The sequence below is a fragment of the Pleurodeles waltl genome, chromosome 2_2 (genome assembly GCF_031143425.1).
Source record: "Pleurodeles waltl isolate 20211129_DDA chromosome 2_2, aPleWal1.hap1.20221129, whole genome shotgun sequence".
NCBI classification, from domain to species: Eukaryota; Metazoa; Chordata; class Amphibia; order Caudata; family Salamandridae; genus Pleurodeles; species Pleurodeles waltl.
The window spans coordinates 431,438,575-431,455,169 of record NC_090439.1 but is presented as its reverse complement, the minus strand read 5'-3'; positions in this window follow the sequence as shown (position 1 = coordinate 431,455,169).

Genomic DNA, 16,595 nt, shown 5'->3' with positions numbered 1-16,595 from the left:
ACCTGTGAGTGCCAGCTTTTAATACAGAGTACTTTGAAGTACTTGTGATTAAGCAGAGGAAATTCTGGTATAGGTCATTGGACCCAACTATAATTCCCCACCTTACTAGTTTGGCTGGTGGGCGGCCATAGGACTTTTTCCAAAAAATTTGCACAGGGAAGTTCCCCTTCATCTCACTTTGGGCTATTTTATTTGTAGTGCTTGCAATTCTTGAGGTGGCCTTTTCTATCTCTATTGAGACGGTGTACGGGCACAACCTTGGACATGAGTAGTTTCATGGTAGCTGCACTAAAACATCAAACAAACCCATATCACTTTGAAAGGGTGTACACATGTCAGTTCAACATGAAACATAGACTTTCATTTGAAGTGTAACATCTGAGACTGGTGGTCACAACATTATATCAACTGAATGACTGGGATTGGATATTGTGCTTTTGACTGGGAGTGCCTGTGGTTTTGAACACACTGAGGACCTGGCCCAATCAAGGCCATTAACTTTCAGCAAGGCAAATTCAATCTGGTTCTATGCTTGTGAAGTTATAAAATTAATCACAAATAATTTCACAGTTTCATAGATTTACCTTTTCTATAGTGCTTAGCATGAAGGTGCTGTAATAATTTTCAGGGTCAGTTATTTGGCTAATAAAGAGTAAGAGTGATTGGATTTGGTTAGCGTACAGTGTTGTGTTTTGAGCATATTAATGTTTATATGTTTTCAATGTACTTTCAGTGTGTTCTGAGGGCCTCATTTACAAGGCCCTGGTGGCACACTGCACCACCGGAGTGTCATTTTTTCCCTGCTCTTGTGGTGCAGGGTGCCAGCCCATATTTATAAGGCCATGAAAAGCCATCTTGTATGGTTTTTCATGGCTTTGTAAATATGGACCCCTTTCACGCATAACACGGTATAAAAGGGGCATTCCAGGGGTGTTATTTTGGGTGTTACCTCTCAAGACCCATGGAACCCGAAGGAATCTAATGCATTCCCAAAGTTACAAGTCTGGGAATGTGTCAGATTCCTACACTACCTCGGGGATGATGTAAGAGGAATCTAACGGGGAGAAATATCTTTATTTCTCCCCATTATTTCCTCTTTCTATGTGTGTTGCATTCTGCAGCACACATAGAAAAAGGAAAACACCTCTTGTGACTGCTTATGTGTCCCTCCCTGCACAAAAACAATCATCCCCACAATGCAGGCACCCATGCACCATGGTGCAAGGGTGCCTGTGTTGGGGCACGGCAGCAATTTAGGCACCAGGATAGGGGGAGAGAAAGGAAATGTGCTGTATCTCGTAGATATGGCACATTTCTGCCCTTTCCCGGTGATGCAGGGTGGCACAACAAGAACTTGCTGCTCCACCCTGCACCACAGGCCTTGTAAATGAGGCCCTGAGTGTCTAACCCTCATCATTTCCTAAAACAAGCACTGGAGTGCTCTGCCTTGCTATCCCTGCATCAAGTGCTAAAGAGGAGTATTTGGTAATACAGTTTATGGTCCAACAGGAACATCAGTTAAGTACACCAGGGTGAATGACTTAAATCGTCACAGTTGGAGACCAGTAAACTTTACCAGCCCTTATACCTCCTGAACAATGTCTCACAATGGTTGGCAGGTAGTGTTGTTCACTAGACTCCAGAACTCATACCACTTAATCTGTTCAGTCTACATACATAAAGCCTAAGCACAATTGTGAAAAGGAAATTAAAACAAGAAAAACAACAAGCATTGTTAGTAGAGAAGCTGGGAAAATATGCACTGCAAAAGTGTCAATCCCTGATGGAAATGTAAGGGACCATTCAAAGTGGAGTTTAATTCTGATGTAGCTGAAGAGCAAGTGAAGACACTTAAGATAGGACTGCCTAGATCAAGGTCTACAATACAGTGATTCCCCGAACAACTGCCCTATATAAACCTTTCTGTCCTAGGATTTACTGTGTAAGGTGTATCTTAATTAGTGGAAACAGTGAAGCAAAGAAAAGTCAAGTAGTCTCAAGATGCAGAAACTCAATTTGGTGAGCCAAAATGAAAAAGACAAGTGAAGGGATGGTGCAGATGAGTGGGTGAGAAAAAGTGGTCATGAAGAGAGAGCAAGAGAAGAGAACACCCCATGAGATGAAGAAGATAGCAGTCAAAAAGTTAAAAGCAGAGGGTGACTCTCAAAAGTCAACATTGAGGTTGAAGTGGTTATTATTACTCCATAGAAACATGGAGAAGCATCTGCTTCTAAGGTATCTGAGAAAGCCACAGTCCCATATACATTAAAGGTCATAATGCCCAGGGCTGGCTGGATACTTTTTATCTGACTTTCAAGGCTCAGAAATACATAATATGTGACTCCATTGAAGTGTATGGTGGTCAATCCTTGAATGCTATTATGATTACGGAATCTTAAGGTAGAGTCCCCAGGACATCTCAGAAATATTCATCTAACCAGATACAGGCTGATACCAACTGATCTGTTGTTAAATCTGATCAGCAGATTTCGAACAGGGTGAACAAGTGATTGAATGAGCTGAACTCTTAGGCAAAGAAAAAGAAGAATCTGCATTAGAAAACAGAGGGAAAGGACAACAAAGATTTATGTGACTCCTGGTCGGGACACAAGCCAAACTGAGATGAGTCCTCATAAAGGGAGTGGAGAGAACATATTCTCCTTCACTCAACAGGTATCAAATCCACTGATAGTGTGCTTTCTTAGTTGGTTGGCACCACAGAGGGTCAGGTAGACCAACCTGGTTTCTATTAATATCTGGGAGATATACCCAGATGCCCTTATACACATATATCCAGAAACAATGGGGATTATGAATGAACATGTAAAAAACAACAGAAGAAATCCTACTTTGCAGAACACAGCTGCCAATAGAATGGGTCTATCTCCAACCCAAAGAGATCTTCTTGAAATCCACAGTATATGGTTGCTTCACAAATTGGAAAGAGCCCGTCTGTCACCTAGCTAAAATGGAAGTGAAGGTCAATGGCTAGACTGCAATTAAATATGTAGGATTTTTAGACAAGCAAGGAGTAGCTTGTCGCATTGGGAATTATTCACTTAAACTAGGCATTTTACAAGGCATGTATAATTTGGATGTGGTTACCTATGGATAAGCTGCTCTCCTATTATGGCAGGAATCTTTGAAGTGACGAGACACAACTGAAGGTAGACTGAAGTGAAAAGCAAGGGTAGACAAGGATATCTTTGCACCGTACACCCCTGCTCCAGGCAGAAGGGAGTACGAGCACTAAGAGGTGGACAATGTGTTGAAATCCAGGTCCCTACTACATCTAAAGTTGTTGTTAGAGGCTGAGGGCCAGATTTTGTAGGGAAAGGCAGAATACCCTACTCTTTTGGGCCAAAAGAACATAACTGCTGAGGAACGTGACAGTGCAGAATTTTGGAAGGACAGGCAGAATGACATGCTCTTATGGTCCAAAGAAAGGTGGCTGCTTAGGGACGTACTAGTGTAACATTTTGTAGGGACAGGAAGAATGCTTTACTCCTATGGGTCTACAGAAGAAGGCCTATGACCAGGTCTCCTCTTGTGTGGTGGTAAGTTAAGCAGGATTGGAAAGATAGGTTAATTTATAGTAAATTTGAAAACAGACGGTCTGTGACTTGCTTGCAACTGAACTCATCTCTTTTGAGGGTTGCAATGAAACATATACATCAGGGGCCTCCATTCTGTTATTAGACTCAAGCTCCCCTGTTTTGTTTCACTGAGGCTACATCCAGGGCTTTACAAAACTCCCTTGTAAACTTTTAAACATTAGTAGAGCTGAAGCACTAATTGTGCTACCCGCTACTCTAGCCCTGCAAACATTTTGCAGGCCTGCCACAGCAGATCCCATGTGTGTAGTGTTAAACTGTCATTTCAACCTGGCAAGCGTACCCACTTGCCAGGCCCCAATCTTCCTTTTTCTTACAGATAAGTCACCTTTATGGAAGGCCCGGTTTAGCCCAAAGGGTAGGGTACAGTGCATTTAAAAAGTTGGGCATGTACTTTTAAGTTTAATTTGACCTGGTAGTGAAAAACTATTAAATTCAATTTGTGCAACTGTAAGGCCTTTCTCTCCCAGGCTTAATATTGGGGTTACCTTAAAGCAAACTTTAAGTGTAACTTCCAATTGGGATAAGATAGAAATTTGGGGTTGGTGTCTGTGGACTCACAATTTAAAATCACAGCCTATGGTGAAGTTGGATTTTAAATTATGAGACTGAAAGTAACACTTTCAGAAAGTTGCTATTTTCCTACTTTAACCATTCTGTGCCTCTGCCTGTCTCTGAATACATGTTTGTGGGGGATAACAGTTGGGCATTGAGCATTCACACAAGACAGGCACACACAAAGAGAGCTTGGGTGTGACATTTGCATTCTGATGACCCATCACCAGGCTAATGGGTCTTCCTGGGCTAGACCAGAGAGAGAAGCTAACACTTACACCCAAAAGGGCAGTGCCTCTCCCCACATAAAGGGGTGCATAACCACCTGCAGAGTGTCTGGAGCCAGGTAAGGAAGTACATGGTCCTTGTGCACTTCAAAGGCTCTCTTTGAAGTCTTTACCACTTCAAAGGCCCAACTGGGTATAAGTACTGGGTCCCAAACTCCACCTATTCAAAACTTTGCTGGAACCAAAGATATTCTGCCTGGAAGAAGACCGCTGTGCTGCAGGAAGCACTGCCACTTTGCTAACTGCTCTGATGGCCTCCTGGGCAGTAGGATGGATTGCTGATTTGCTACCTGCATTGCTGTGTTGACCTGCTGCCTGTGTCTTCTTGCCTGGAAGTAAGAAGGACTGAACCTGCTCTCTACATCCTTGAACCCAAGTTCCTCCAGGGCTTGCTGACTTACCTTTGTTCTCCTGCAGTCTCAGGGACATCAAAGACTGCTTCCAACTCTCCAGGTGCTGCTGGGTCTGCCCCCTGTGAGTCCTACCATTGCTTGGGGTGGCCCCTTCCAGTCCAGGGTCTCATAAGTGGGTTCTGTAGCCACTTTCTGCAAAAAACGACTTGTCACCAATACACCAGTCAGAACCAACGCATCGCCCCTTCGACACTGACACAGAGGCTGTTTAACAACAGCAGAGTCAAAGCCTTTGCCGCCTGACAATGGTACTCTGTGAGACTTGATAATCATGCATTGCATTTAACTCAACGGAACCCGGTGATGAAGCAGTGACCCGACTGTGTGGAAAATATTGACACATCACCTTCGCAGTTGTTCCTCAATGTCAATGCTTGCTCCAGCCAAGGTACTGTTTCAGAAGACAATTCAAGGGTTCTGTAGCTAGCCTACCATCCATCGTGGTCGACCGGAACTTTGGACTTTTGATGGTCCCTCATGACCTCAAGTAATCTTTTGACCACTAGTAACTTTTAAGCTTTATTTTTTGTTTATTAGTTAAAAATTGATATCTCAACTTCTACTGACTGGATGTTTGTTGTTTTGGTCTTGTTATTCTCAGATAAGTATTATTGTTCTTTCTAAACTGGCGTGGAGTATTTTTGGGGTGTCTTCACTGCATTGCTGAAATTAACTGCACAACAAGATAATACACATTGCCTCTTAAGTAAAGACTGACTGTTCTGTGCTAAGCTACCAGAGGGTGAGCACAGGTTAATTTAGGTTTGTATCAGACTGATCCTGATTTGGATTGTGGTCCCTGCTTGGACATAATGCATACCTCTGCCAACTAGAGACCCAATTTCTAACACCAGCTTTTCAAAAGGAGTCAGTGGGCAGGAAATTACATGTAGTTAAAATAAAGATATAACCCAGATTTACAACAGAGAATGCCAGTTGTGTAGGATTACATACATTTCAAAGAGTTATCTCCTAAACACCTACTCATCTGCTGTTCCAATATGATTGTGACTTCCCCTGAATGTACTTTCCCTGCTTCCTCTTAAGGTTGTCATTGCAAACACAGTGTCTTCTTCTTCTTTGTCTTATAATAAGAAATAGAGCAAATCCTGTTGAATGTAGAAGAATATAACAGAAATTCCCTGTTATCAATAACTCCCCATGAGATCCATCAGCTATTCAGATCTATGTTCCACCTCTACTTCTACATCATTAAGGTGAGTTTTCAAACCGAGTAAGAATGGGATGGGGATACATGTAGTAAAGATTACTCATACCTATTTTCAGTATAACCTCCTGCAGCATGATTATATTAATCTACTTACACATTAATTTACAGTTTTCAATGTCTTCTGTTTTATTATACATTTTCAGTCACCTAAACTACCTCATCATCTTTTTTTTACTTGTTGATTCTAGTTCATTGAAGGGTGGGCCCACTTGACCACTCTCTGAACCTACTTTACTTGCTTCCTCTTTACCTTGTCTTCACAAACAAAGCACCGGAAAATGTTTTCCTAATGGGAAAAAAAGAACAGAAAAAAAGTGTGCAATTCCATGTCCGTCTCCATTTGCCCACGGCATAATTGTAGACAATTTTTAAACCAGGAACCCTTGGCGGGGTTTCCCTTAACTTTTTCCCTTCTGACCTTCTGTTTTTCTGACTTCATTTTTGCTGGCTTTAGGATGCTATGCACTTTACTCCTGCTAACCAGTGCTAAAGTGTGGGTGCTCTGTACTCTAAAACATGATATTGGCTTATCCAAACTTAACATATTCAATTTACCCGTAAGTCCCTAGTAAAGTGCACCATATGTGCCCAGGGCCTGTTAATAAAATGCTACTGGTGGACATGCAGCACTGATTGTGCCACCCACTACAATAGCCCATGTCCACTGCAGAGCCTATGTGTTCAGTTTTAAAAAGCCATTTTCACCTGGCAAGCATACCGATTTGCCAGGCCCCAATCTTCCTTTTTAATATATATTATTTCACCCCCTAAGGTGCCATAATATGTAAAATACTGCCAAGGGCAGTATGCAGTTTATTTATAAAGATGGACATGTACCTTTAGGTTTAATATGTCCTGGCAATGAAAAACTATTCAATTCATGTTTTACTACTTCTAGGCCTATCTCTCCCATAGGTTAACATTTGGGTCAGCTTAAAGCAGCCTTTACGTGTAACCTCCAATCAATAAAAGATAGTGCTAGACCTAGCAACCTTGGTGTGATTTCCCCTGTCTTTTTTGCATTTGCTTCCTTTATTTCTGACTGAGTGCAGGACTGTGTTTTTGCTGGTTGTTGGCACTCTGGGCAGTTTACCACTGCTGACCCGTGCCAAAGTGCAAGTGTTCCCTGTATAAATTGTGATTATGAATGGTTATCCCTGATTGGCATATTTGATTTACTAGTAAGTCCCTAGTAAAGTGCACTAGAGGTGGCCAGTGCCTTTAAATCAAATGCTATTAGTGGGCCTGCAGCACTGATCGTGCCACTCACATGCGTAGCCCTGTACACGTGTCTCAGACCTGCCACTGCAGTGTCTGTGTGTGCACTCTTGCATTGCCAATTAGACCTGACAAGTGTACCATCTTGCCAGGCCCAAACCTTCCCTTTTACTGCATGTACATCACCACTAAGGTATGCCTTAGGTAGCCCCATGAGCAGGCTGCAGTATATTTAAAAGGTAGGACATGTACTGGTGTGTTTTACATGTCTTGATAGACAAATACTGCCAAATTTGTTTTTCACTAGTGTAAGGCCTATCTCTCCCATGGGTTAACATGGGGACTACCATTAAATATCTTTTAGGTGTAGTTTCCCATTGGGAGCAGATGGAGATATCAAATTTGAGGTCTCTGAAATCACTATTTAAAAATGCATCTTTTGGTAGAGTTGGTTTTTAGATTGTCTGTTTGAAAATGCCACTTTTAGAAAGTGGGCATTTTCTAGCTTAACTATTCTGTGCCTCTACCTGCCTGTGGAATGCACATCTGGGTCAGACTGACAGTTGGGTTGTTTGTGAATTCTCTCTAGACAGTAACACAAAGGGAGCAGAGGTGTGTTCTGCATATCCTGATGAGTCTTTTTGGGCTAGAGTGGGGAGGGAGGAGCTGACACCTGCACCTGAAAGGGATGTGCCTCTCCTTACACAATGTAGTCTCTAACCCAGAGGAGTGTGTCTGGGGCCACGCTTGGACAAGGCAGGATCTTGTGAACAAGAGACTATCCTTTAAAGTTTGCCTACTTTAAAGTCAGAAATGAGTATAATTAATGGACCCCAAACCCCTGATTTTTAGAACAATTCTGGATCAAGAGGACCATCTGCCAAGGAGAAGAGCTGAAGAGCTGGAGGAGGAGTTCTGCCCCTTTGCTGTGTGTGCTATGCTGGGGTGGCCTGCAGTTGCTGCTTCTGCCTTAAAGAGGTCAAAGAGTGGAATTTTCTGTGTATCCTGGTTGTGAAGATTTTCCAAGGGCTTGGACTGAGCTTGTCTCCTGTTTAGAAGTCTCAGGGACATCAGCAACTTTATCTGCCAACACCTGGGCTCTCTTGCTGAGATTCCCTGACTTGTCAAGTGGTGCCACATCCAGTTCCTGGGCCACTGGAAGGAGAAGCTGGAAGAACCAGAGAGAAAATTCATGCACCGGAGCCGATCAGCAGAATAAATTATGCAGCACCTGCACTGCGGCTGAAACATCAACCCAGCACTGGTGAAATTGACACATCACCAGTTCAGCATGAATTCATCACTGCCGTGTGTCCAGATTTTCCATGTATCTTCCCTGGACGTCAAACCTTCAACATCACCACACTGACCCGAGGCTGGTTGTCCAGAAACTGATGCATCGCTTATCAAGCGGAGAAAGAATTGATGCATGGCCTCACTTGCAAGTAAGGCGTCAATGCATCACTTGCTTTTCCGACACACGCTCGCCCGTGCTGCTTTATTTTTCACCCATACCACGTACTTTGTGATAAACCAAAGCATCCATGTATTAAAACTCTTTGTACTTTAAAAATTCCTATTTTTGCTCATATATGATGGATTTTTGTTGTTTTGGTCTTAATTGATTTAGTTAAATATTGCTTATTTTTCTAAACTGGTGTAGAATCCCTTTGGGCTATTTTCACTGTGTTACTGAGTGTGTTGGTGCAAATACTTTATACATTGCCTCTGAGATAAGCCTGACTGCTTGTGCCAAGCTATCAAATTGAAATCCATCACCGAGTGGATGAGAAACAGCCGCCTGAAATTAAGCTCAGACAAGACGGAGGTCCTCATCCTCGGACGCACCCCCTCGGGCTGGGGCGACTCCTGGTGGCCCACCGTGCTGGGTCTCCCCCCTACACCAGCCACTCACGCACGCAACCTCGGCTTCATCCTCGACTCCGCTCTCACCATGTCCAAACAGGTCAATGCAGTCTCCTCCTCCTGCTTCAGCACCCTCCGCATGCTCCATAGAATCTACAAGTGGATCCCAACGGAAACCAGAAAAACTGTGACCCAGGCCCTCGTCAGTAGCAGACTTGACTACGGCAACGCACTCTACACAGGCATCCCAGCAAAAGACATACGACTCCAACGCATCCAGAACGCCTCCGCCCGCTTGCTCCTCGACGTACCCTGACGATGCCACATCTCCCACCACCTGAAGGACCTCCACTGGCTCCCCGTGGACAAGAAGATCACCTTTAAACTCCTCACCCACGCGCACAAAGCACTCCACAACGCCGGACCCGCCTACCTGAACAACAGACTCAACTTCTACGTCCCCTCCCGCCAACTCCGCTCTGCCAACCTCTCCCTCGCCATCGTTCCCCGATTCCAACGCAAGACCTCCGGCGGCAGATCCTTCTCCTACCTCGCCGCCAAGACCTGGAATTCCATCCCGACCCCCCTGCGCGAGACCCAGGACCTTCTCACCTTCAGGAGACTCCTCAAGACCTGGCTCTTCAACCAATAGCAGCGTCCGTCCCCCCCTCCCCTCAGCGCCTTGAAACCCTAACGGGTACGTAGCGCGCTTTAGAAATTTACTGATTGATTGATTATCTGAGATGTGTATCGCCCTTACCCTGACTAGAGTGAAAGTCCATATTTGGACAGGGTGTAAATTTACTGCCACCTAGAAGCCCCATTTCTATCAGATAGAAAGTTGAAGTTTGGTATCTCTGAACTCACAATTTAAAATCACAACTTACAGGGAATTTGGATTTTAAATTGTAAGTATGCAAACTGCACTTTTAGAAAGTTGGCATTTTTTTACTTTACCAATTCTGTGCCTCTGCCTGTCTCTGAATAAATGTCTGGGGTGTGTTACAGCTGGTCTTTGTGCATTCCCTCTAGACAGTTACACACAAAGGGAGCAGGGGTGTGACATTTGCATCTTGATGGCCCATCACCAGCTGATGGGCCTTCCTGGGCTAGGTGGGAGGGAGAACCTGACACTTACACCTGAAAAGGCTGTGCCTCTCCCCATACAAAGGGCTGTATAACTCCCTTAGAGTGTCTGGAGCCAGGGAAAGAAGGGCGTAATTGTGTACTTCAAAGACCTCTCTTTGAAGTGTTCCTCACTTCAAAGGCTCAACTAGGTTTACGTACTGATGACGCAGAAAAAGAGGGTCCGACATATATTCATATATCATGTAACCAAAATCGTATAATGTAGTGTGATTTTAGTAAAGAAAATAATGTACGGGTGAAATCGTTCCCTTGGGGTAGTTCGCCAATATTATAAACGTGCTTTATTAATCATGAAGAATTGAAAAATTTAGTAATCCGTCATAATTGCAAATGTGTGCCATGATTTCTTATTGAAACTGTTTGTGCTTAGCTTAAATTTAGTAGAGGCTTTGGCCTAGTTGCCTGGTCTCAAATTCTAACTGTGTGGCTTTTCCTTGAACTAATGTATCATATATTCTTGCTTAAAGTTGTATTTTTCCAGTAGAGATGACTAATACACTTATCTCCAAGGTTTCGTACTAGGCCGGTTTCATCCCCTATGATCCAAGGTCAGTCTGCAGGTGCGGACAATGAGGGTACAGATATCAAAATAATTGGCAAACCTTGTTGCAACTTGTGTTCCAAGGCTCCAAGGACAATGTATGCATAAATGAGTACTAGGAGAAAGACATTTTCCATTGGTCAAATTGAAGCCATCCTATGAACCCTCCAATGGAAGACCCTGCAGAATTTGGAATGTTTCTTACTTAAACCCACTGGACAAAGAGAAGTCAGCCATTTTCCTTGATGCCATCTTTGAAGCCAAACGCCAGACGTCATCTTAGATGACATCTTGATGCCCTTTTCTCTATTACTGAGAAAGAGACTTTGAGAATTCTCACCCTAGAGACTTTAACTTTAATTTGCCCCGTCTTGCCCATGCAGTAACTTTGCCCATTCTCCTTGCTGCTGCAAGGAAACTTGCCCTTAACTTTGCCCCTTTGAAATTCTGTCCCATGCTGATCGAACCGGTACCTGAAGAACGAAGACTTTCTTGAATGCTGAATGTAATTGGTAATTATGAAAGGATAATTGTATTATGCATTGTGTTTTTCCTTTTAGGTACCAACTGCTATTTTGATAGGGCCCAAGTTAGAAGTTTTCCAAATTTGTGTTGACTAAATTCGTTTTGCATGAAGCCCCACATGCCAATGCTAATTAGAGGTTAGTCAAGGTATGAACTTGATGCACCATGTTGAATTGAAATCTTGTCATGCTGACCGATGTATGAAATTAGTAAAATTCAGTTGCTTATATTAGTGATTTGCATTGCCATAACTGAATGTATCATTATTCAGATTTTGCGTAGATTGCGTTTCTTCCGCCGCTATGGACAGCTAGTAATGTTCGTTTACATATATCAATTGGTTTTGAGACTTATATACATTGTGCTAGCTTTGTTAATATAGGGAAATAAATTCACTAACTTTTAATATTCATGACTGAAAGGTCATGGTGCGTCGAAATATCAACTGTTATTGATTCCTAATGTGTTATTTTGATCTACTAATTGAGTATTGGCTATCGCGCACACAGTTATTGATTATTGATTTAAGTGACCCGACTATTCAAGGATGAGGAGAGCCCAACTCGGCTAAAAGGTTCACCGACCTCCAACGTGTCCAGGTACAGGTAATTTATAAGGGCTGGACGCGTTATCAGTAGATGGTAGCAGAGATTGATGGTTTCGCCCTTTGGGACCCCATCCGAGCAATAGACAGAGTTAGGTTAGAATTTTCTTTAATAAAACAAGTTGGAAAAATGATGATGCCCTAAGTCTCCAATGACTTTTCCTGGGATCTCGGAGCTTGCGAATGGAGGACATGGAGGTGTGAGAATGTTTTCGGCGTTTCCAGTGACGGTGTGAGTGAAGGTAGGGTTTTGCGCTTGCATAGCTTATTGCCGCAGATGAATTGAGAAGTTTGTGAGAATTTTAGGGGGGTTACGGACTCCAGTTGAAGCTTTAGAGGAGTGTGACTCCAAAGCGTGAGAGTTGGGAAGTCGTTGAACTTCACATGTGTGTAGCGCTTTGTGCAGGAAAAATTGTCCACGTGGTTGTTGATGTTGAGACAGGCCCTGCGAGGTCAAGAGACTCCGGAGTATGTTGAAAAGTGTATGAGACACTTGATTGATGTTGTAATCTGTCCTTTTTATTAGGTTGATCGGGCGTGGTCAACAAATCGGTATGAATATTGAGGCATGAAAGAACATTTTCGACTTTGAGATTTGACGAATTCTAAGGCGCGCTAGAATAGTTCATTGATCAGTTGAGAGTAAAGTTTGCGGGTCAAATTTTACTTGCGAACGTGGGAGACCGAGAAAGATGGAATAACTGCTGAGGCTAGTGAAAAATCCCTAAGGTTTCTGAAGCGATTGTATTACCTTTCCTGTAGTAAACCGACAGATTTGTTTTCTTCTTTTTGGTTAGTGCTCGCGATATATTGCAGAAATTAGTTTTGAGTGAAGCTGAATGAAGAAGGACAAGCTGCGGGACTTTGTCAGCCGCAGTGTGTGAGTGTGACGTCACTAGGAGCCGCGCTGGAATAGGTTGGTTGGTGAGAAGGGTCGCGCACGGATTGGACGCAGTCCGCGAAGCTCAATTGGTGGGGAAAGGCAAGCGAAGAGTATTCCGGGAATTAAAGTCACCTCTTGATTACTTACTTTAGAAAAAATAAAAAATAAAAAAGACTGAAAGATGAAATTTTTCAAAGCATTTAAGAGTGCCATGAGGGGAGATGTTTACATTGAAGCAAATGTAGGAGAAGAAACACCGCCTGAGGGTACACCAGCTTACATTGTGATTGAGGAAAAGGGTGTTGCACCATGTCTTTGGTTAAAGCAATGGTGCAAATTGACAGAGAAACATGGAAGTGTAGCGTTCCCTATCCATGGGTCGTTTAACCTAAGGGTTTTGGAGAATTTAAGATTCACGCTATATGGCATGAAAGTACCTCCAAGGCCAGCACAGTTTGAGGCACTAGCAATTTGGGAGTTGATAGCTAGAAACCAGCAACAAAAGAAATTTGAGACAAGAATAAAAAAAGTAGAAAAGACACTAGCGGATGCTAGATGAGATAGCACACAGAAGGTTTGGAGGTCAGACGTACTACAGGGAATTAAATTGTTTTCAGCAATTACTGATGAAGCAGAGACGGAAGGAAGGAAAGCTACCTATAAAACAAATAGGAGTCAGTCCAGAGATAGAGAGAATAACAGAAACTCAAAAAGGTCAGACGACTCAGACGATGAGGAGTTTATTATACAATTGCTGAATGATCGCCCGCCACCATATGTGGAAAGTGAAAAAGGATCAAGCATTAGTACTGCCCCTCCAGAACCAACACAGGGTAATGTAACACCGAATTTGAGAATATCAAAAAGGCAGCACTGTCCCGATATGCCTTTTTCACCACAAATACCACAAGTCCAGAGGATATATCCTGACGTACCTAAATTGAAACCTGTCGATACTTATCAGCCACAGGTTCAAAGGCACTGCTGTGATGAGCATAATTTGAGAATGACTTCTGATTTAATAGCCCAGGGAGGACAGAGTTATCAAAACCCGGCGTTGATTCAAGCCGAATCAACACAATTTTTGATGCCTCAAAAACAGGCACAAGAAGTGCCGAGGTACACTCTAGTAACAGAAAGCCAATCAGGTATGCCAGCAATGATGAACCATAATGTGGGGATTAACATACCACAGAATTCAGGGAACAGACAGAATCCAGATGCAATATCTCTGCCTATTACTGTGGGTCCGCCAGTACCATTGTATATACTGGCAAACTCAAACGTATGCGACCAAGGGGTAATGACACAAAGTGAGACAGGGAGAAGATGCATAGAAAATACTCCAGGAACAACTCCGATAGCAACACTGCCAAATGGATCTGGGTCGTTGTCGGAATTTAGTCCAGTTCCAATTTGTGCTCCGTCGACTGTGGTAAGGTCAAGTCCACCACTATTAATACCGTTAACTTCAAAGACTGAAACGTTACCACAACCATCAGTAGCAGTTGATGTAAATGCTACATTGATGGGACTGAACGCACAACAGCTAACACAATGGTTCAACAGCCTGAACTCCCCACAGAGTACATCCAGTGGGAAGGGAGAGGAATACCTGAATAAAATAAGATTGGGCATGGAAGCAGATGAACTAGTAGAGGGAACAATGGATCTGAACAGGTTAGAGTCATACACAGAAGAAGAGCTGAGATACATGTGCCCCAGGATTACAAGAGAAGTGAGCAACATACATAAGAAGTTACAAGAAATTGCAGACAGAAACGAGATCGATATAGGTAAGACAAAACACTTGAGCAGAAGCTACAGGTTAGACTTCGAGACAAAAGATTTCAGCAGGGATGAAAACGCACCTTAAAGAGATACTGCAGAGCGCACAGGTCTGGAGATGTCTCGATAAATGGGAAAGTAGATGGGTTAAGAAAAAGGACAAAAAGAAAGAAAGTACCCCAGATCGGAATGAAAAGGCACAACAGAATGACGACCTGATAACCATGTTGCCAATGAGAGAGACAGCAGGGGGAAAACTTGTACATGTACCATGGCACAGGTGTGATATTCAATCCTTTACGGATGATTTCCCCAAATTGAGGGAGAAACCGATTGAATGGTATCAATAGACAGATAGATTTGTGAAACTCGCAAAATGTCTCTGGGAAGACCTGAATACCTTGTTTGAAATTGTGGTTCCGGCAGATTTATGGGAAGACTGTAAAAGAGCTGTATGTTGGCCGACTAGTGAACCAGAGAGATGTAGGGACACAGGTGCACCATCGCCTACGGTAATGAGTTTATACCATAAGGTGATCGAGCACTTGAAAACCAAGGTTGCGTCGAAAAATGTGGATTGGCAGAGGATCGACAGAACAGCACAAGAGGCTAAAGAATCGATACATGCATACTATGAGAGATTGTTGGAAGCGTTTAAAAATTACAGTGGCACGGAGACGATTGAGGCAAAGGACATGCTCCATTTCATGTTCAGATTTGTGGAAGGGTTGAGACCCGAGGTCAGGCAGATGATTAAAATGCATTTGATTTGTTGGCAGTCAAAGTCGATCGATGACTTATACTGCAGTGATGAGATTGAGACAAAACAGGAAAAGGTGATGGTGATGCAGCTTAGAGCAGCTCAAACAGGTTTGCAAGGTTTGCAAGGTTTTCAACAACAGATGCCGCAGCAGCAACAGCAGGGAAATGCTATGTTTCAGCCGCAGATGAGAGGCAGAGGTCGAGGAGGTTTTGTGAATAATGGTCCTAACATAAATACTGTTATGATTCCAAATGGTATGAAGAAGGTGATGCCATGTCACACGTGCGGAATCGTCGGGCATTGGAAACGGGAGTGCCCAATGATGGTGCAGGAAGGTGTAGGTCAGCAAAACAATGATGTCAATGCATTTCAGAATATGAGAGGACCGAAATTGAGGGGTCCAAACCCAAATTTTCAGAATAATATGAATCAGATGCAGGGTTTACAACCCATACAACCGCAGCAGGTGCAAATGTCCCCTGCACAAATGGCACAGTTGCATCCAATGCAACAGCAGTTTCCTATGGTACCTAATCAGCAAATGCAAATACCCTTAGTACCAATGAATCAGCAACAAGTAATTCTTCCTCCACAGGTCACGGGCCAAGTGATGAACCAAAGTGAAACAGTACACCAATTCCCTTTACACAGTGAGGATGGAATAAACGATGTACGGGAGAGTGAAAGTTCAGATGAGGAGGGAAATTGTATGCTTGCAGCATCTTTGGCAGTTGATCAAAAGGGTCCGTATGTGGAAGGAAGAGGTATGGGTAATCGAGTTTCATTCTTGGTTGACACGGGAGCTACACGCTCTACTGTTAGGAGCATCGAAGTACCAAATTTGCCACTTTCAGGGAGAACAGTTCAAGTAGTGGGAGTAGCAAATAGGTACCTGACGAACCCAATCACAGATCCAGTGCAAGTCAGGATTGGTAACTATCAAGGGTCACATAAATTTGTGGTGTGTGACTCAAGCCCGATATCACTGTTAGGGAGAGACCTATTGTGCAAATTGGGATGTTTGATTATGTGTTCAAATGATGGAATTAAAATCCAGACAAACAGTGATGGGGAAGAAGAGGACATTGTAGGAGGGGACGAAGTGGAAACTGTTGATGAAGCGTATCCCCTGATTACTCTTTACCCAATGCTCACTGA